The following is a 21,414-nucleotide window of genomic DNA, read 5'->3' as shown; positions in this document are numbered from 1 at the left end:
TCCAGCATAAATGTGGGTTACTCTAATCTATTCTCAGATCACATGAGAAAAATAGATCCTGCTTGTTTTCACCAACTATTGTTAAGTAAAAAAATCTAGGTATTACTGAATCTTGCTGTTCTACGTTATTTTGATTTAAGCCTTCAAAAGCAGATATTAAGAGTCCAAAGACATTAATTACTCAAGAATTCCTAAACCGAAGTAAAGGGTAATTACATGTCACAGACTGTATTTTTGCTTGAAAAATTATTATTTGGATATTCAGTTAGATTCCTGGTGATAAAGGTCTAAACACATAGGATGATTGAATTAAATCTTGTGAAGTTCATTGTGAGTGATCAGGAAACCATGGAATGAAATTGAGGCCCTATCTCCTAATGCTTAATGCGTGATTCTGAAACATATTAACTAGTTTCTAGGATTTTGAAAATATGGGAAAACAAATACTTCGTTAACTCTTTTATATGGATAGAAAGTTAATTTCTGTCCTCCACAAGAGTCATGGTTTCCAGGCATGAATTAAAAAATCAGCCTCAATATTTGGAAACTTTTTCATCATAAACAATGAAATCAAAAATTATGTTACAAAACAATCAAGAGTTTATTGGTCTCAAGATATCCTTTGATCAAGAGGATTCTGACCTTTGTGTGTGGTGGAAGAGGGCACAGTAAGAATGGAGTATGAGTGTTCCTTTGGTGAGTCTGCTGTAATTAACATCACACCAGGTGAATTACTGATCTGTTTGGAAATGGTTTTATATTGGCCTATGCTGTTAATGCTTGGGCACCCAGCAGTGGTGAAAGCAGGATTATTGATTGTATGTACAATCTCTATCAGTTCCGTTCAGTTCAGTCACTCAGTTGTGTTCGACTCTTTGCCACCCCATGAATCGCAGCACGCCAGACCTCCCTGTCCATCATCAACTCCCGGAGTTCACCCAGACTCACACCCATCGAATCAGTGATGCCATCCAGCCATCTCATCCTCTGTCTTCCCCTTCTCCTCCTGCCCCTCAATCCCTCCCAGCATCAGAGTCTTTTCCAATGAGTCAACTCTTCGCATGAGGTGGCCAAAGTACTGGAATTTCAGCTTTAGCATCATTCCTTCCAAAGAAATCCCAGGGTTGATCTTCAGAATGGACTGGTTGGATCTCCTTGCAGTCCAAGGGACTCTCAACAGTCTTCTCTAACACCACAGTTCAAAAGCATCAATTCTTCTGCACTCAGCTTTCTTCACGGTCTAACTCTCACATCCGTCCATGACCACAGGAAAAACCATAGCCTTGACTAGACGGACCTTTGTTGGCAAAGTAATGTCTGCTTTTGAATATGCTATCTAGGTTGGACATAACTTTTCTTCCAAGGAGTAAGCGTCTTTTAATTTCATGGCTGCAGTCACCAACAATTACTAAAAGAATTTTGTATATAGAAGACTATCAAGAACCGAGAAAAGAGATTCATGGTATCTGTACAACGTACTGTTTTGTCTCGATCTCTTATAAAGGTTAAGACTGAGATGGGGGCAGTTAATACCTTAAAAGGTCAAGAGTGCTTTCAGTGCTTTCCATCATGGAGATGCAGCAGTTTGTTGTCATTGAAGTAGACATTTATTCTGGATTTGTCTTTATTGTCCTCAGTGCTCCTGCTATCACCACCATCTTCTATGGCTTATGTATATATTACATACATCACCATCTACAACGACTTATGTACCATATTGGTATATATAACACACAGCGTCCTTTTGACCATGGACGTATTTTACAGTAACTGCAGCTGCAAAATTAAAAGACATTTACTCCTTGGAAGAATAGCTATGACAAAGGTGCTGCTGCTGCTGCTAAGTCGCATCAGTCGTGTCCAACTCTGTGCGACCCCATAGACGGCAGCCCACCAGGCTCCCCCGTCCCTGGGATTCTCCAGGCAAGAACACTGGAGTGGGTTGCCATTTCCTTCTCCAATGCATGAAAGTGAAAAGTGAAAGTGAAGTCGTGTCCGACTCTTAGCCACCCCACGGACTGTAGCCTACCAGGCTCCTCATCCATGGGATTCTCCAGGCAAGAGTACTGGAGTGGGGTGCCATTGCCCTCTCTGATGACAAAGCTAGACAATGTATTAAAAAGCAGAGACCTTACTTTCTTAACAAAGGTCCGTATAGTCAAAGCTATGGTTTTTCCAGTAGTCATGTATGGATGTGAGAGTTGGACTATAAAGAAGGCTGAGCACCAAAGAATTGATGCTTTCGAACTGTGGTGCTGGAGAAGACTCTCTTGAGAGTCTCTTGGACAGCAAAGAGATTAAACCAGTGAATCCTAAAGGAAATCAACCCTGAATATTCATTGGAAGGATTGATGCTGAAGCTGAAGCTCCAATATTTTGGGCATCTGATGTGAAGAGCTGAGTCATTAGAAGAGACCTGGTTGCTGGGAAGGATTGAAGGCAGGAGGAGAAGGGGATGACAGAGGATGAGATGGTTGGATGGCATCCCTGACTCAATGGACATGAGTTTGAGCAAGTTCTGGGAGATAGTGAAGGACAGGGAAGCCTGGCATGCTGCAGTTCATGGGATCGCAGAGTCGGACACAACTTAGTGACTGAACAACAACAATATTTTACAGCAAAATAAGTGCAGAAAGGAGCTTATGTCTATGGAATTAACAACTATTACTCTTTATCACAGGCTTCCCAGGTGGCACTAGTGGTAAAGAACCTGCCTGCCAATCCATTAGACATAGATGTGGGTTCAATCTCTGGGTTGGGAAGATTCCCTGGAGAAGGGCACTGCAACCCACTCCAGTATTCTTGCATGGAAAATTCCATGGACAGGGGAGCCTGGCATGCTGTAGTCCATGGAGTTGCAAAGAGATGGACATGACTGGGCAACTGAAAAACAACAACTACATGCTTGTATTGCTGTTTAATTCAGAATATTTTCTAATTACATTGTGACTCTTCTTTAGTTCATGGGTTTTAGACATATACATTTCAATTTCCAAATATATGGAAGGTTTACTAGTATGTTTTTGCTATCTCTTTCTAAATTTAATTCTCTCATGATCAGGTAATATGCTATGCATGATTTAAATTTTTTGAAGTTTATTGAATCTGGTTTGATAGCCCAGTGTGCACGAGCACAGTTGTTGGCAGGAGTGTACTAAAACTGTTTACTCGGTCAAGTGTATCCTTACTCACACTTTACCTGTTTGCTCTTTCAGTTACAGAAAAAAGAAGTGTTAAAGTTTCCAATTGTATTCCATTTATTTTTAGTTCTATAAAACTTATCCTTATATACTTTGCATTTCTTTTGTAAACTACATACACTGAGGAATCTGAGTCCAGGCCAAACAATTGTCTGATCTTTTATGCCCCAACCATAGGTAATTCAAGGCCTTGCCTGGCAGGCCTCATGAGGAGAAACTGTCCCGGCCTCACCAGGTTTGTACAGAGCCAAAGCATTGATTTTCTGGAGTCCCTTGGCCTGCAAGAAGACCAAACCAGTCAAGCCTAAAGGAAATCAACCCTAAATATTCACTGGAAGGACTGATGCTGAAGCTGAAGCTCCAGCACTTTGGCCACCTTATGTGAAGAGCCGACTCATTAGGAAAGACCCTGATGCTGGGCAGGATTGGGGGCAGGAGGAGAAGGGGACGACAGAGGATGAGATGGCTGGATGGCATCACCGACTCAATGGACATGGGTTTGGGTGGACTCCAGGAGTTGGTGATGGACAGGGATACCTGGCGTGCTGCGATTCATGGGGTCGCAAAGATCGGACATGACTGAGCAACTGTACTGAACTGAACTGAAAGGAGATAAAACATGTATAAAAATTAGAATAAATGAAGCCATGAGACAAATGTTGGCAAAGAATTCAAAAACAAAGAATTCTAAAAATTCAAAGGAGTAGTGAACGCTTGCCCAGTTTAAGTTTCACTGACTTGGAAAAAAAAAAAAGTGGCATTTCCATAGTGCAGTGGCCAGCCCCTGTATTTCAAATGATTCTTCTCACTGGGGTTTGAGCAAGAATCAGCCACTTCTTGCTAGTGCCTTCAAGGGACAGCTGAGGTAGTGGTGGCAACATGTGCTTATTCTTGTCTTTCTCTCCCTTTTTCTCTTCCCTTCACAGACTTCCCTTCTATCTGTGTCTTCTTTCTTGGAGTATTTATTCCAAACCACAGTGGCCCAACAGTGACTGTAATATGCAGTCTTAATCTTAAGGGCCACATTGTGGACCTAAGAATTTGTCTACCCCAGTTCCAAGGTAATTTCTGGAGCATATTTTTCTCCCCAGGAAAAGACTGTGGCCATCAGCACCTCTGATTAATAATACTAAGTTTTCCACTCCAGTTCCAGGGTAAATTCTACAACATTTTTCTCCCCAAGAAATTATGGCCATCAACACCTGTTATTAGTATTACTGTGTATGCATTTTCCAATCTTGCCAAAACTGCAATGAAATGTTCAACTCCCTCTGAATTAAAGAAGCAAATTGTCAGAGCAGGAGCAGAAATAGAGCTGAAGAAATATTGACCTCTTTCCGTTATCATCATGCATACACATTTTTGCCCACTTCCTATCCCAGCTATACTCTGGCCTTACTTTCTGAGCTCTTAGACCTCCCAAAGCTATAATCTTTGGGACATTTTGAAATCTTTCCTGAGAATTCAAGAGGTCTACTCAATTCTAGGGGCCCAGGGCAAAAAAAACCTCTGTTTTCTTATTTTGGCTTTCCTTCTTCATTGAGAAACTATCTAAAGATTCATTTAAATTATGTATTTAAAAATCCAAATTTAAAAAAACCATCAGATTTAAAATGTTCTGAAAATCCTGCTGTCTTATAACCTTTACTCAGAGGCAACAATCATTAATGTTTTGCCCATATTTATCTATCTCTCTAATCTTTGCTACTGTTATTATTGATGAAACATCTCAGAGTAAATTCTAGACACCATAATCTTTTAACCCTTTAATTCTTCAGCATATATCTCCTAACAACAAGGACATTTTCCTACATAACCACAGTATAAAGATAATTTCAGAAACTTAATATTGATGTAATAGTATCATATAAGTATTTTTATTCATATTTTATCAATTGTCCCATTTGTGGTCTTTAAAATTAGTTTTCTTTTTCCTGTTTCAAGATCCATTCTAGGATCACATATTGCATTTAGTTGTCATATCTTTTTAGTTTCCTTCAATTTGGAACTATTTCTCTGTCTTTAACATTGAAAGATTTTAGGAGTTCAGAGTCATCAGAAAGTCTCTGAGTTTGGGCTTGTCTGATAGCCTCACCTGATTAGATTCTGTTAATGCATTTTTTGGCCAGAATGCTATACATTCTGAGAATATTATATAAAGAGGCATATGATTCCTCTCCTTAGGGCTTGAAAGATTTTTTCCTCCCTAAGCAATATGAGTATTCATTAAACCCAACCTCACCAAAAACGTATGCTGTCTAGCTTTTGAATTTTTTGCTAATGTGATAGGTTAAAAAAAATGGTATCTTAATATAGTTTTTAAAAATCTTTATTGAAGTAGAATTTAAAAGGAAGAACATGAATATGTTTTAAATGCACAGTGTGATGAGTTTTTGGAAATGATGTAAGGGATAGATTTGTCCATCACTCTAAAAAGTTTCTTGTTATCCTTTTCAGTAAATTCTCCCAATATTGGCCCCGGAAAACCACTTTCTGACACTATAGATCAGGTTTTTGTACTGTAGAACTTTATACAAATGGAATCATATGGACACATTTTTGTCTGTAAGGAAGAAAATACTGGTGGTATCCCTATGGTAGATTACACAAAGAAAACGAGATTTATTTTTAGTATGATTAAATTCAGGCCAGATGACCTGAAATACATAGATTATAAGTAAAACTGAATTCTTCTAATTTTAAATAAAATACACTTTCTATTCTAAATGTTTTAGTTGGTCTTCCTACTATACCAATATAATAAGCTACAAAGGATGGCAGAATTTTACTATCTGTAGGAATGTTAAGACATCATTTTTATAAGTTCTACCCTTACTCTGGAGTAACTTTTTGTAAACCTTCTGTGACAAGGATTCTGTATCTTCCAAAGAAATTAATCTCCATTTAAAATAACCTTCTTTCTCCCTTGGGATGCTATATTAAGATCAGTGGTTATTTCTGGAAAAAGGGAAGAAAAGACTGAGTTTAATTCTACCTTTCCAAATAAAGGCATTCTGAACAAGTGTTGCAAGGGTTATATGATGGGGGATGTGGGATATAAGTGCTCTCATTTGTAAAATTGTCTTTTCTCTAAAGGTCCTCAGTTTGTCAAGGGGCACTAAGGATTTTATTGAAACATTGATTCCATATCATTCTTAACTTTTCATTGTGTCATAGGTGTCTCTTCTGGGGTTTAGGAGAAAAAAAAAGAACTTTGCATCTTTGATACTTCATTTAGCACTGACTTCACTGGGTGTTAGTGCTGCTTTTAGCAATCTTTGAAAGTACGTGGGTGAGCACGGTGAACAAACCGAGCTGATGCAATAAAAGAAGATCCAGTTGATTGAAACATCTAATAACCCCCTCACAAATCAATCCCTACCATACTTGAATTCAGAACTAAGCTTCTTGGTAGCTATGAATCAATATCTGTGTGAGATTCAAAAGAAGAAAAGCAATTAATCTTCAATACTAGCGAGAAATATGCACTGTTCTGGTGTAAAATACTTCCCCAAACTGAATCTTGTCTGCATAAAGTGTATCTCTGATTCAACAGCTAAATGAGGAAATAAAGCCCTGATATTTAAAGTCAGTGATGCTTTGGTTCGCTTTGCTTTTCAGATGGTACTTCTGGGGGGCTGGGAGGGAAGTTGACAGAAAATGACACACTAGAAGGAGGGGAGAGTGGCAGGCTGGGATGGCAGAGAAAATAAGGGCATGTAAAAAGCCTCTTGATGAAAGTGAAAGAGGAGAGTGAAAAAGTTGGCTTAAAGCTCATCATTCAGAAAACAAAGATCATGGCATCCGGTCCCATCACTTCATGGGAAATAGATGGGGAAACAATGGAAACAGTGTCAGACTTTATTTTTTGGGGCTCCAAAATCACTGCAGATGGTGATTACAGCCATGAAATTAAAAGACGCTTATTCCTTGAAAGTTATAACCAACCTAGATAGCATATTCAAAAACAGAGACATTACTTTGCCAACAAAGGTCCGTCTAGTCAAGGCTATGGTTTTTCCTGTGGTCATGTATGGATGTGAGAGTTGGACTGTGAAGAAAGCTAAGAGCCAAAGAGTTGATGCTTTTGAACTGTGGTTTTGGAGAAGACTCTTGAGAGTCCCTTGGACTGCAAGGAGATCCAACCAGTCCATCCTAAAGGAGATCAGTCCTGAATATTCATTGGAAGGACTGATGCTAAAGCTGAGACTCCAGTATTTTGGCCATCTCATGTGAAGAGCTGACTCATTGGAAAAGACCCTGATGCTGGGAGGGGTTGGAGGCAGGAGGAGAAGGGGATGACAGAGGATGAGATGGCTGGATGGCATCACCGACTCGATGGACATGAGTTTGAGTGAACTCTGGGAGTTGGTGATGGACAGGGAGGCCTGGCATACTGTGATTCATGGGGTCGCAAAGAGTCAGACACAACTGAGCAACTGAACTGAACTGAAACCACTGAAAATACAAACGTAAAAAAAATCAGTAACTTTAAGGACCAAGATGGCAGTGCCCATGTGTGTCCCGGAAGTGGAACCTGCAGTGTCTCTGGCCTGCCCTGCACACCTGCATGGCCGGCGCCAAGAACCGCGAGATGGTGAGTTCTAGCAGGCGAGAGGGACAAGCCAGTGACCTGCAAGGAGGCACGCACCTCGCTACATCACCCACCCCAAAAATTGGCCATGCCTGCACATAGGTAACTTGGATGGGGAGGACCATACTGCAGAGCGAACGGTGGAAGATATTTTCCTTCGCCAATTTCTGATGGGCATCTTCCCAGCCTGCCTGGCCAATCAGCTTATTCTAAAGCTCAGGGCTAATCAGGTTTGCTCAACTCTGGGAGATAGTGGACGACAGAGGAACCTGGCTGTGCTGCAATCCACGGGGTGGCAAAGAGTCAAACAACAACCTAGCCACTGAACAGCAACAACAAAATCAGGTGGAGATCTGTGCCCTGGTCCCTGCCACATAAGTTCTACTTCCTTGTGGGCTATGGTGAGACACTGTCCCACTTTTACAACTGTCCTGTGCCTCTCCAAATTGTGCCCTCAAAGGTTATGTATATCTATGACAACCACCTTTTGGAGGGGTTGGGGGAGGACAAGTGGTAGCTTGCAAAGGACAGAAACTTGTGGAAAGATCAGAGTACATCATGAGAAACACTGGGCTGGAAGAAGCACAAGCTGAAATCAAGATTGCTGGGAGAAATATCAATAACCTCAGATATGCAGCTGACACCACCCTTATGGCAGAAAGTGAAGAGGAACTAAAAAGCCTCTTGATGAAAGTGAAAGAGAAGAGTGAAAAAGTTGGCTTAAAACTCAACACTCAGAAAACTAAGATCATGAGATCTAGTCCCATCACTTCATGGCAAATAGATGGGGAAACAGTGGAAACAGTGTCAGACTTTGTTTTTTGGGGGACTCCAAAATCACTGCAGATGGTGACTGCAGCCATGAAATTAAAAGATGCTTACTCCTTGGAAGGAAAGTTATGACCAACCTGGATAGCATATTCAAAAGCAGAGATATTACTTTGCCAACAAAGGTCCATCTGGTCAAGGCTATGGTTTTTCCAGTGGTCATGTATGGATGTGAGAGTTGGATTGTGAAGAAGGCTGAGCGCCGAAGAATTGATGCTTTTGAACTGTGGTGTTGGAGAAGACTCTTGAGAGTCCCTTGGACTGCAAGGAGATCCAACCAGTCCATCCTAAAGGAGATCAGTCCTGAATATTCATTGGAAGGACTGATGCTGAAGCTGAAACTCCAATACTTTGGCCACCTCATGCAAAGAGTTGACTCATTTGAAAAGACCCTGATGCTGGAAGGGATTGGGGGCAGGAGGAGGAGGGGACGACAGAGGATGAGATGGCTGGATGACATCACCGACTCAGTGGACATGAGTTTGGGTAAACTCCAGGAGTTGATGATGGACAGGGAGGCCTGGCGTTCTGCGATTCATGGGGTTGCAAAGAGTCAGACACGACTGAGCAACTCAACTGAACTGAATTGAGAAATAGGAGAAAGACATCCACTCAGAGTATGAAGGCTGTGTCTTCAAGGTGGCTGTTGAAGAAATGGATCTTCATCTTGTCTTGTCTCTGGGTCCTTCTAAAGAATTAGACTGGGGTTTCTTTGAGGATGCTCCAGGGTTCTCAGGTAGGATGCCAGTTACCTGAGGTATGTTATAGCTACAGTTCAGTAGTATCTTGTGCCAAACACTGTGTCAGGAACTTTACCTGAAGATTTTTGCCTTCTCTTAAAATGGAAAGATCCATTTTTTGGCGATTATAAAGCAATGTTAATTTTAAAAAAATCAAAACAATAGGGATATGTGATAAATCAACTATGTCATTTACTCGTAATTCTGCCCCAGAGAGAACCGCTGTGAACAATTTGTTGTGTTTTATTATTAGATATACTTTCATCCCCCAGAAATACTGTAGTGTGTACTCATCATTTGTTAAATAAGTTTTTAGCTGTGCAAAACTAGTAACTCTAATAAGAAAGACACCAACACAATTACATGATATTTCTAATCATGTGGCATTGTTAACTTTAAAACTGCTAATCAAATTTCTAAATAAAAAACTTCTAAACAATTTGTAAAGATAAATGATTTATCAAATAATTTCAGTAGCACTGGTAAAGACCAACCTCATATTGACTACACACACACATTAAATAGGAAAGAGTCTGCAGTAATCTTTGATTGTCAGGTTCTACATATTGAAATATTTTCCTTGATAATTTTAACAGCTTCATTGAGGTACAATTGGTATACAATAAACGGCACATATTTAAAGTATACAGTTGGCATATGTACACACCTATGAAAAACATCACTACAATCAAAATAATGAGTATATTCTGCTGCTGCTAAGTCGCTTCAGTCGTGTCTGACTCTGTGCGACCCCATAGACGGCAGCCCACCAAGCTCCCTCGTCCCTGGGATTCTCCAGGCAAGAACACTGGAGTGGGTTGCCATTTCCTTCTCCAATGCAGGAAAGTGAAGAGTGAAAGTGAAGTCGCTCAGTCGCGTCCGACTCTTTGCGACCACATGGACTGCAGCCAACCAGGCTCCTCTGTCCATGGGATTTTCCAGGCAAGAGTACTGGAGTGAGGTGCCATTGCCTTCTCTGAATGAGTATATTAATCATACCCAAAAGATTCCTTGCACACCTTTGTACTTCTGCTTCCTGCCTATCCCCACCTCCTTCCAATCCCTGGCAAACACTGATCTATATTCTGTTATTATAGAAGAATTTACTTTTTTTTTAGGATTTTCTGTATATAAGATCGGAGAAGGCAATGGCACCCCACTCCAGTACTCTTGCCTGGAAAATGCCATGGATGGAGGAGCCTGGTAGGCTGCAGTCCATGGGGTTGCTAAGAGTCGGAAACGACTGAGCGACTTCACTTTCACTTTTCACTTTCATGCATTGGAGAAGGAAATGGCAACCCATTCCAGTATTTTTGCCTGGAGAATCCCAGGGTGGGCTGCTGTCTATGGGGTCACACAGTGTCGGACACGACTGAAGTGACTTAGCAGCAGTAGCAGCAGCATATATAAGATCACACAGTGTATACTCTGTGTTTTCTGGCTTTTTATCTAGCAAAACTACTTTGAGATGTATCCATGTAGTGGCACGTATGTGTGCATGCTCAGTTGCTCAGTTGTATTCGATTCTTTGCAACCCCATGGACAGTAGCCCACCAGACTTCTCTGTCCATGGAATTTTGGCAGGCAAGAATGCTGGAGCAGATGGCCATTTCCTACTTCAGGATATCTTCCCAATACAGAGATCAACCCATGTTTTCTGCATTAGCAGGCAGATTCCTTACCGCTGAGCCACCTGGGAAGCCCCATGTATCAGTTGTTTATTCCTTCATATGGCTCTACCATGATTTGTTTTTCCATTTACTTCCTGATGGACATGTGTTTTTTTGTTTTTTGTTTTTTGTCTTGTTTCTCAGTTTTTGGCTATCAGAGACCAAACTGCTATGAGCTATATGTACACATCTTTGTGTGGATGTTTGTTTTCAATTCTTATACCTACGTGTGAAATATCTGGGCTACATGATAGCCCAGATATGTTTAACTTTCTAAGAAACTACTAAACTGTTTACAACATGGTAGTAACAAAATTTTACATTCTCACTAGAGACCTAGACCAGTCAATTAAATTTAGTAATTTAATAAGAAATATGCAGTAATATGGGCAGGATAAACTACTAATCCCCTGTTTCCAATGTCTTAAAAATCTATTGCTTCTTGATGTCCAACTCTTGTGACCCCATAGACTATAGCCTGCCAGGCTCCTTTGTCCATGGGACTTTCCATGCAAGAATACTGGATTGGGTTGCCATTTCCCTCTCCAGGGGATCTTCCTGACCCAGGGATCAAACCCTGGTCTCCTTCTTTGCAGGCAGATTCTTTACCAACTGAGCCACCAGGGAAGCCCTATTGCTTCTTAGATCTTCTATTTTGTTCTTTTGTGCCTGTTTTATTTCAAGTTGGAAAGTAAGCCAACTCCCAGGTACTCCATCTTTGCCAGAAACCTCTCTCAATTTATGTTAAAGGCAAGAAAACACTCCGTGAGAGAAAAATAAAACACTGAAGTAAACAAATAAATTAAAAACCAATTTTCACTTGCCAATACTGCATTGGAATAATGGCTGTATCTGTGTTCAGCTGAGAATTTTCCCTACCAGTGAGCGCAATTTAACAGTGTCAGGACTCTCTTAGCAAATTCCTCAGGCTCTGTCCTCCTTGGCTCAGGGTGATTTTCTTTTCACTTACTCATATAACAGTACACGTTTAGATTCTAGATGAGGACCTCCTCTTGAATGTAGAAAATGGAAACTGGCCCCTCATAGAGAAACCTCTCCTGACCACCCAAATCAAAGTACCCCTAGTTATTCTGTACTGCATCACTGTGGTTTTTCTTTGTATTTTACTTATCATAACTTAATATTTTCTATTTAAAAAAAATTATCTGACTCCTGAACTAGAATTCTTTTCACGAAAGTACAGACTTTACAATCATATTCAGATTCTATTTCCTGTAGTCAGAATAATGTCTAGTGCATTAGAAGTGCTTGATAAAATATGTCAGAAGAGTATTTTCTGCCTCTGGCCTTGGAGCAACTGTTGCTTTATTAATTAAAAAAAAAGTGTCCTTAAAGATAAGGAAACATTAAAAAAAAGTTGGTATCACAAGACAGCTCCGTATTCACTGACATCCAAACTCCTTTTTACTTCAATTCTTGTATTACCTCTGAACCTTTCCTGAAATCTTCTTGTCTGATTTCTTTCTGCCTGTTACTGCTCCTGTGGCTTCACATCTCCTGTTCGGGAGTACTTGAGGTCTTGAGGTCACTGTCATACCCTCCCTTGGTATCAACATCATGGGAGAAAGAAAAAAAGAAATCCTTTTTTCTTTCTCCCCACATCCTGCTACCAAATCCTAAGTCTCTTTCACAGTCCTACCCCTGGAAACACCTTTCCATTTCCTTAGCATCCTACTCATTTCAAGCCAAGCTTTTTGAAAGATGCCCTAACTGGTTATCTGCTTTCAGTTCTCCTTTTGCTTTAGTTCATTTCATATATGACCAGCAGATATGTTCCTAAAGTAAATTCTAAATGTGTTATCCTTCTATTCAAAAAGCATTATTTCCTAAACAAAGGTGCAAATTAGGAGCCTATAGTTCTAATGTAGATGGAATATATATTTTGTTTATTTGGCTTACTCAGTTTTTTAATTTTTTAGCCTTTGTTAAGCAATCAAATGACTTTACATCAAAACCAGAACTTCTGATTTTTCATGAAAACCTAAAAGATCTGCAAGTCCTGGGCCCAGGCTGTCATGAGGCAGTAAAGAGCTGAGTACTGAGTACCTCCTAAAGATAAAACAAGTCCACGCCAGTTTGTCCAAGTCCTCAACTGTCCCTTTTGATTCCTGATTCTGGGACTGATTTGTTACTTACATGTATGCTTGTGCTGTTGTTCTTCTTAGAGTGGAGAACTATTCTCTTTCCTCATATCACTTTCAAAGATAAGACGATGAAAGATAGCCTGAGAAGCTATATATTTAAGTTATAATTGAAAAGTAACGTATTTGCTTAGGAAAGTAAAGATAATTTCGAAGTGGTTAATATAAATTAAGTGTATGCCTGTGTCTTATACTAGGCCCTCTTCACCCACTTACGTTACCTACCTGGCCTCTGTTGCGGTGAGAATTTGTGACCCTGTCCCATTTCAGATTGAGAACAGACTCCTCACTTGGAGGAGTCAGGGCAGAGACCTAGTCTGACTTTTTAACCTCATCTTCTGCTGCTCCTATTCTATCTCCAACCCAAGTTGTTGCACCTGCACTTCTCAGCTACTGTCCTCTAGGCCTAAATCTCCCTCCTTCAGCGCCCCTACAACTTCTTTCTAAATAAAATCCTTACCCACTTCAGTTCAGTTCAGTTCAGCTCATTCGCTCAATCACATCCAACTCTTTGCGACCCCATGGACTGCAGCACACCAGGACTCTCTGTCCATCACCAACTCCCAGAGCTTGCTCAAACTCATGTCCATCGAGTCAGTGATGCCATCCAACTATCTCATCCTCTGTCATCCCCTTCTCCTCCTGCCTTCAATCTTGCCCAGCATCAAGGTCTTTTCCAATGAATCAGTCCTTCACATCAGGTGGCCAAAGTATTGGAGTTTCAGCTTCAGCATCTGTCCTTCCAATGAATATTCAGGACTGATTTCCTTTAGGATGGACTGGTTGAATCTCCTTGAAGTCCAAGGGACTCTCAAGAGTCTTCTCCAACACCAGAGTTCAAAAACATCAGTTCTTCGGTGCACAGGTTTCTTTATAGTCCAACTCTCACATCCATACATGACTACTGGAAAAACAATAGCCTTGACTACATGGACCTTTGTTGGCAAAGTAATGTCTCTGCTTTTTTTACCCACCTACACTTTGTGAAAACCTTCCCATCTTTGAGACCCTGGTCAAAGTCCACCCTCTCCAGGACCCATTATTGACTGTTTATTAGATGCTCTCTTCCTTCACTTAGCTGCCAGAGCACCACCTTTCTCCTTCACAGAGCCTGGGTCTGCTCTTGGGTTTAGTTCCCTACTGAGGATTATCCCTAGACTTCTGGAAGGCCCCAGATATGCAAATCTTGCTTTTAGAAATGGAGGGAATGAACAGAGTTTATTTACAGTAAGTCCCCTACATTAAAATGAGTTCTGAGAGCACATTCTTAGGTCCAATTTGTTTGTAAGTCCAACAAGCTTAGCCTAGGTACCCAACTAATACTAATTATCTATATAGTACTATACTGTGATAGGTTTATAGTACTTTTCATACAAATAATACATAAAAGCAAACAAACACAAATAAAGCATTTTTAATCTTATAATACAGTAGCTGGAAAAGTATAGTAGTCCAGTACAGCAGCTGACATACAGGGGCCAGCATCCAGTGAACAGGCAAGAAGAGTTACTGACTAGAGAAGGGAGAGGAGGTGGGAGATGGTAGAGCTGAAGGATCATCAGCAATAGGAGATGAAGGGCAAACTTCGATTTCATCCATGCCTGATGTTGATGGCACAGGTTCTGGTTCCTTGCTGAATTTAATTCTGTCTACCCTTTTGAAAAAATGATCCAGTGAAACCTGGGTGGTAGCTCTTTTTTTCTCACCCATAGATATCATGGTAGCACTGGATTGCATTCTAAACAGCTGATGCAACCTTCGGGTACCATTCTTTGTTTGGGTCCTGTGATTCAAAAACTAATGGTGGAGGTTTAGGTGCTAAGTCGTGTCTGACTTGTTGCAACCTCATGGACTGTAGCCCGCCAGGATTTACTAGGACGTTAAATATCAGATAAAAACTTCTAATATTTACAGACAAAGGAAGACACTTTACTCATACATTAGTGCACATACACACAGGCACATGCTCTCACGCAAGTGAGACCAGAAGGACTATTTCACATGGGCAAACACACACAGACACGTTCTGTGTGGTTAAGAGCAGATGTTTTCAAGCTAATAATATTTACCACTGACGGTGATATTCTAAGTGTATACTTAAGTAAATTACTTAATTCCCTTGCTGTTTCTTTTCACTAAAATACTTGAGTTTAACAATATTTCTTGTATAATGTTGTTGTAAGGATGTGCATATAGAATACTGCAGTGTCTGACATGTAATAAGTTCACTGTAAATGGAACTTGTTGTGATGGGGTAACATTTTGGTAATATTACCAAAATATTTGGTAATTTTTAAAAATAATTACTATAATTTCCTCTTTTGAATTTCCAAGCACATGAACTTTACCTCAGTACTCTTAGAGGTAGGAAAAGGGAATTATGCAATGTTACAAAAGAAAGCAAATAAAAGATCATTTTCCACATTTGACATTGAAAACAGAATTATGCATTAAGATGTATTCTAGTGAACACTTTGTCATTTTGAAAGAAGACTTAAATTTTTCCTTAATATTCTCCTCCCACCTTTTTTTAAAGCCTATGAAGGCTAGCTTCTTTACTTTCCCAACCAGTCCTTCCAGGTGAGGGTCTTCCTTCCGGAGGTTCAGACAAGATGGCTACGGAAGAGAGTCTGCCCCTTTCTGGCTCCAGGGGATTATGGGAGGAAGGAGAGGGAATGAGGGCAGAGTTAAGGGCTTGCACATGTGTTGCTATTGGCAGTTGTCATTTCTTGGTCATCACTGCCACACACACTGATACCCAGTCGTCACACCCACAAGGGCCCTGGCCCTCTCTCAGGCAAGAGGAGAGCACTCCTATCTGTATGATGGGTTTTCCTTCCCATACTATTAGATCTCTTTTGGTCAACTTTCAGTTCTTGAGCTATCAAGGCTCTCTTGCAGGACCATCCAGTGCTACATCAAAGCATATTTCTGGCTGATGGTCAACCAGGCATCTTTGCAGCCCTTTTCTAATGTGTTCATTAAAGTTTTATCTAGTCTTCCTCTCCACATTTTTGAGGATGTGAGGATATTGTCTGTAAAAATAAAATTCAAATGATTATTAACATGTATGTAAGAAAAATTATAGATATATATATTATATTATAGATATAATATATTATATATATATATATAAACTCCTTTCTGCAAATAGATACACATTTATTATTGTTGCTGTTCAGTCACTAAGTCATGTCCGACTCTTTGCTACCTCATGGACTGTGGCACACTAGGCGTCCCTGTCTTCCACCATCTCCCAGAGTTTGCTCAAATTCAAGTCCATTGAGTCGGTGATGCTGTCTAACCATCTCATCCTCTGCTGCTCATGTCTCTTTTTGCCTTCAATATTTCCCAGCATCAGGCTCTTAACATCATGTGGCCAAAGTGTATGTCTATGTAATTACATAATTTGTGCCATATCATGTTTGCTGTTTTTCTCAGAAACAATCTTCTTGATCTTTTTTATTACCTCTTTCTTCTTATGCAGTCATAACATCCATGTGTTGTAAGTTTTTGTGTCTTTCTCTGACTCATATTATCATATACAGACAAATACATATTTTGTAAGGTTTTGGGGGAAATACTTGCTTTATAAAAATGGGATCATATTATGATATTTCTTTTTTATGCTTATAACTTTGATGTATCTTTTTAATGGTACTATAATATTTTTACTGTATGACTATATCCAAATTAATATAGCCATTTCCTTATTGATGAAAGTAAGGTTCCTATTATATATTTACTTTGATTTGGATCTGTAGTTTGTCTCATATTTTTATCAAGTTTTCTTTTTCAAAATCAATTTTAAGTCTTTTTATTATAGGTAAAAACACTATCTGCCATAGTGTTTGGAAATAGTTTGCATGCATTCATGCTGAGTCACTTCAGTCACATCCGACTCATTGTGACCCTATGGACTGTAACCCACCAGTCTCCTTTGTCCATAGGATTCTCCAGGCAAGAACACTGGAATGGGTTGTTGTGTCATCCTCCAGTTGGAAATAGTTTATATTATCTTAATTTAGTTCATAATTTATGATCTCTTTTCCCATTGTCATTGTTCATTTGCTAAGTTGTGTCCTACTCTGTGACTCTACTGACTGCAGCATGCCAGGCTTCCCTGTTCTTCACTATCTCCTGGAGTTTTCTAAAACTCATGTCCATTGAGGTAGTGATGCCATCCAACCATATCATCCTCTGTCACCACTTTCTTCTCCTGCCCTCAATCTTTCCCAGCATCAAAGTCTTTTCCAATGAATTGGTTCTTTGCATCAGGTGGCCAAAGTATTGGAGTTTCAGCTTCAGCATCTGTCCTTCCAATGAATATTCAGGATTTATTTCCTATACAATTGATTTTTATGATATCTTTTCTCATTAAACATTTATTTTCTACCTAGGCAAATATGTCTATTTTTTCTCTTATGTCTTGTAATAAAATGTTATGCCTCCTGGATCTGTCCTCCATTTATATTATTTTTGCTTTATTTCTTTTACATTCTGCTCTGTGTTTTGTGATTTTCCTTTGAGTGGCTCTTATAGGTTACCTGTGGGGTATTCATCAAGAAACAATCTCTCCTTTGAATCACTTTCTAACGTTTGTGATTGTGAATCATTTCTAAAGGTCTTTAAAAAGGGTTTTAATAGAATCTCCTTAAATACTCTGATTATTTATTTTCTAAATTTGTCACTTATCTCTTCTAGCAATTCTAATCCACAAAGTTCTTCCAAGTCTGGGTATTCCATTTGTTTTTCTTCTTTCTGGCTATTTGCTGATGGATTATAATTACCCATCACTTATTTGTGGTTTTACAGCCTTAGGTCTCAAACCAAGCTTTAGGGACCCCATGTGGCACAAACCTACTAGTGATGGGCGATGTACCATGCTCTGCACCTGTGGGCCAGAAACACATTTACTGACAAATTGTTGATATCTAGTCAAGACACAAAAATGATGTCTCTCTCGTCTCAGGTTTCCTCACTGCAAAGACTAAAGTCTCAAAGTATCAAATAGAAAGAATGGAAGGAAAGAGGAGGAAGGGAGAAAGAATGAAAGGAAGAAAGAAATAAAAGGAAGGAGAGAGAGAAAGAAAAGAGAGGCAGGAAAAGGAAGGAAAGAGAGAAGAAAACAAAGAGAAGCAAGAATAGGAAGGCAAGAGGGAAGGAGGTAAGTTTATCTGGTAGGCAGTCTAAGATGAGCTCCCAGCCAACAGACAGCATTAATTCTTACCCATGTAGGGGAGCCATCTTGGATGATCAACTCAGTCTTCCTGTGACTCTAGTCCCAGCTTCCATGAAAGACTCCAAATCTGAATTGCCCAGCTAAGCCCATAACATCATAAAACCCTGAGAGATTATACTGTTAATTTAAAATGCTGCATTTTGGTAGTTGTTTGTTAGTCAGCAAATATATAATGAAATAGAAATTGATACCTGTATGTGAGGTGTTTTTGTACCAAAAACCTAAAACATGTAACATTGATTTGGGGACTGGACAGTGAGAAGAAGCTTGACAGAGCATAAGGAAACTGTTATCAAACTTCTGTGAGGGACTGTGAGGAAGTTATTATTGGCGTCCAGATGAGAGAGGATATATGGCAGGAAAATTAGGAACACCATCCACTGAATACATTTGGAAAATAGGAGTTCTTAACAAACATGTAATTTTTCTAAGGAGAATTTCAGGCAAAATTTGAAAGTGATAAATGGCTTCTTCTAGTGTCTATAATAAAAAGAGGAGAGAGTTGAATTAAAGAAGGAACTGTCCAGTTTTGTTTTTTCTAATCAGAATTTATGAAATAAGACCCATGACAGTGTTTCTAGCTAGCAAAATGTTCTCAGCATAACAAATGACCTCAGAACAAGATTTGGCGCTATCAGCAAAAGATGGTCTCAGGGTAAAGATGAAGTCTAGGATGTGACTGTAAGATCTTTTGCTGATAACTCAGAAAGATAGAATGTTTCCCATAGACCTCATAAACAATAGACTTTTAAGAATCTTAAGAGCGTGACTTTCAGGCCCTATCTGCTAGACAAAAAGGCTTCTAAGAATCTCAAAGACATCATCTCAAAGCATTCTGTTCCTCATTCCAAAGAAGAATGTGACCTATCTGGGAGATATTTTGGGGTGTGCCTTTTTGTCTCACAAGCAGAGCAACAATAATAATCACAGAAAGCTTACACCATTTTCCAAGAGCATTGTATTGGAAAAATAAAATAACAAACAGACAAAAACAACCACCTGCTAGGACTTCAGGGACAGAGACAGTTCAAAAGAAAAAGAGCCCTTATAACCCTTAACTTCCTACAAGAATGAGTCAATCTGAGAAATGTGCTCAGCTCTTAGAGCTCAGAGTGTAAAACCAAGAGCCCAGAACAACACAAGAGAAGACTCTACACATGGACATCACAAGATGGTCAACACCAAAATCAGATTGATTATATTCTTTGCAGCCACAGATGGAGAAGCTAAAAACAGTCAGAAAAAAAAAGACAAGGAGCTGACTGTAACTAAGACCATGAACTCCTTATTGCCAAATTCAGACTTAAAATTGAAGAAAGTAGGGAAAACCACTGGACCATACAGGTATGACCTAAATCAAATCCCTTATGACTATACAGTGGAAGTGAGAAATAGATTTAAGGGACTAGATCTGATAGATAGAGTGCCTGATGAAATATGGATGGATGTTCACATTGTACAGGAGACAGGGAACAAGACCATCCCCAAGAAAAACAAATGCAAAAAAGCAAAATGGCTGTCTGAGTAGGCCTTACAAATAGCTGTGAAAGGAAGAGAAGCAAAAAGCAAAGGAGAAAAGGAAAGATATACCCATTTGAATGCAGAGTTCCAAAGAATAGCAAGGAGAGATAAGAAAGCCTTCCTCCATGATCAGTGCAAAGAAATAGAGGAAAACAATAGAATGGGAAAGACTAGAGATCTCTTCAATAAAATTAGAGATACCAAGGGAACATTTCATGCAAAGATGGGCTCGATAAAGGACAGAAATGGTATGGACTTAACAGAAGCATAAGATATTAAGAAGAGATGGCAAGCATACACAGAAGAACTGTACAAAAAAGATCTTCATTTTCATCCACCTCATTAGAACTGATTCAAATGTATTCTTTTTAATGGCTGAGTAATACTCCCTTGTGTATATGTACCATAGCTTTCTTATCCATTCATCTGCTGATGGACATCTAGGTTGAAACTGGAGCCTATTATACAGAGTGAAGTAAGCCAGAAGGAAAAACATCAATACAGTATACTAATGCATATATATTGAATTTAGAAAGATGGTAACAATAACCCGGTGTACAAGACAGCAAAAGAGACACTGATGTATAGAACAGTCTTATGGACTCTGTGGGAGAGGGAGAGGGTGGGAAGATTTGGGAGAATGGCATTGAAACATGTATAATATCATGTAAGAAACAAGTTGCCAGTCCAGGTTCGATGCACGATACTGGATGCTTGGGGCTAGTGCACTGGGACGACCCAGAGGGATGGTATGGGGAGGGAGGAGGGAGGAGGGTTCAGGATGGGGAACACATGTATACCTGTGGTGGATTCATTTTGATATTTGGCAAAACTAATACAATTATGTAAAGTTTAAAAATAAAAAAAAATAAAAAAAAAAAAAAAAGATCTTCATAACCCAGATAATCACGATGGTGTGATCACTCACCTAGAGCCAGACATCCTGGAATGTGAAGTCAAGTGGGCCTTAGGAAGCATCACTATGAACAAAGCTAGTGGAGGTGATGGAATTCCAGTTGAGCTATTTCAAATCCTGAAAGATGATGCTGTGAAAGTGCTGCACTCAATGTGCCAGCAAATTTGGAAAACTCAGCAGTGGCCACAGGACTGGAAAAGGTCAGTTTTCATTCCAATCCCAAAGAAAGGCAATGCCAAAGAATGCTCAAAGTACTGCACAATTGCACTCATCTCACATGTTAGTAAAGTAATGCTCAAAATTCTCCAAGCCAGGCTTCAGCAATATGTGAACCATGAACTTCCATATGTTCAAGCTGGTTTTAGAAAAGGCAGAGGAACCAGAGATCAAATTGCCAACATCCGCTGGCTCATGGAAAAAGCAAGAGAGTTCCAGAAAAACATCTCTTTCTGCTTTCTTGACTATGCCAAAGCCTTTGACTGTGTGGATCACAATAAACTGTGGAAAATTCTTCAAGAGATGGGAATACCAGACCACCTGA

Source organism: Bos mutus, chromosome 5 (genome assembly GCF_027580195.1).
Source record: "Bos mutus isolate GX-2022 chromosome 5, NWIPB_WYAK_1.1, whole genome shotgun sequence".
Classification (NCBI taxonomy): Eukaryota; Metazoa; Chordata; class Mammalia; order Artiodactyla; family Bovidae; genus Bos; species Bos mutus.
Note: the sequence above shows the minus strand (reverse complement) of the source record.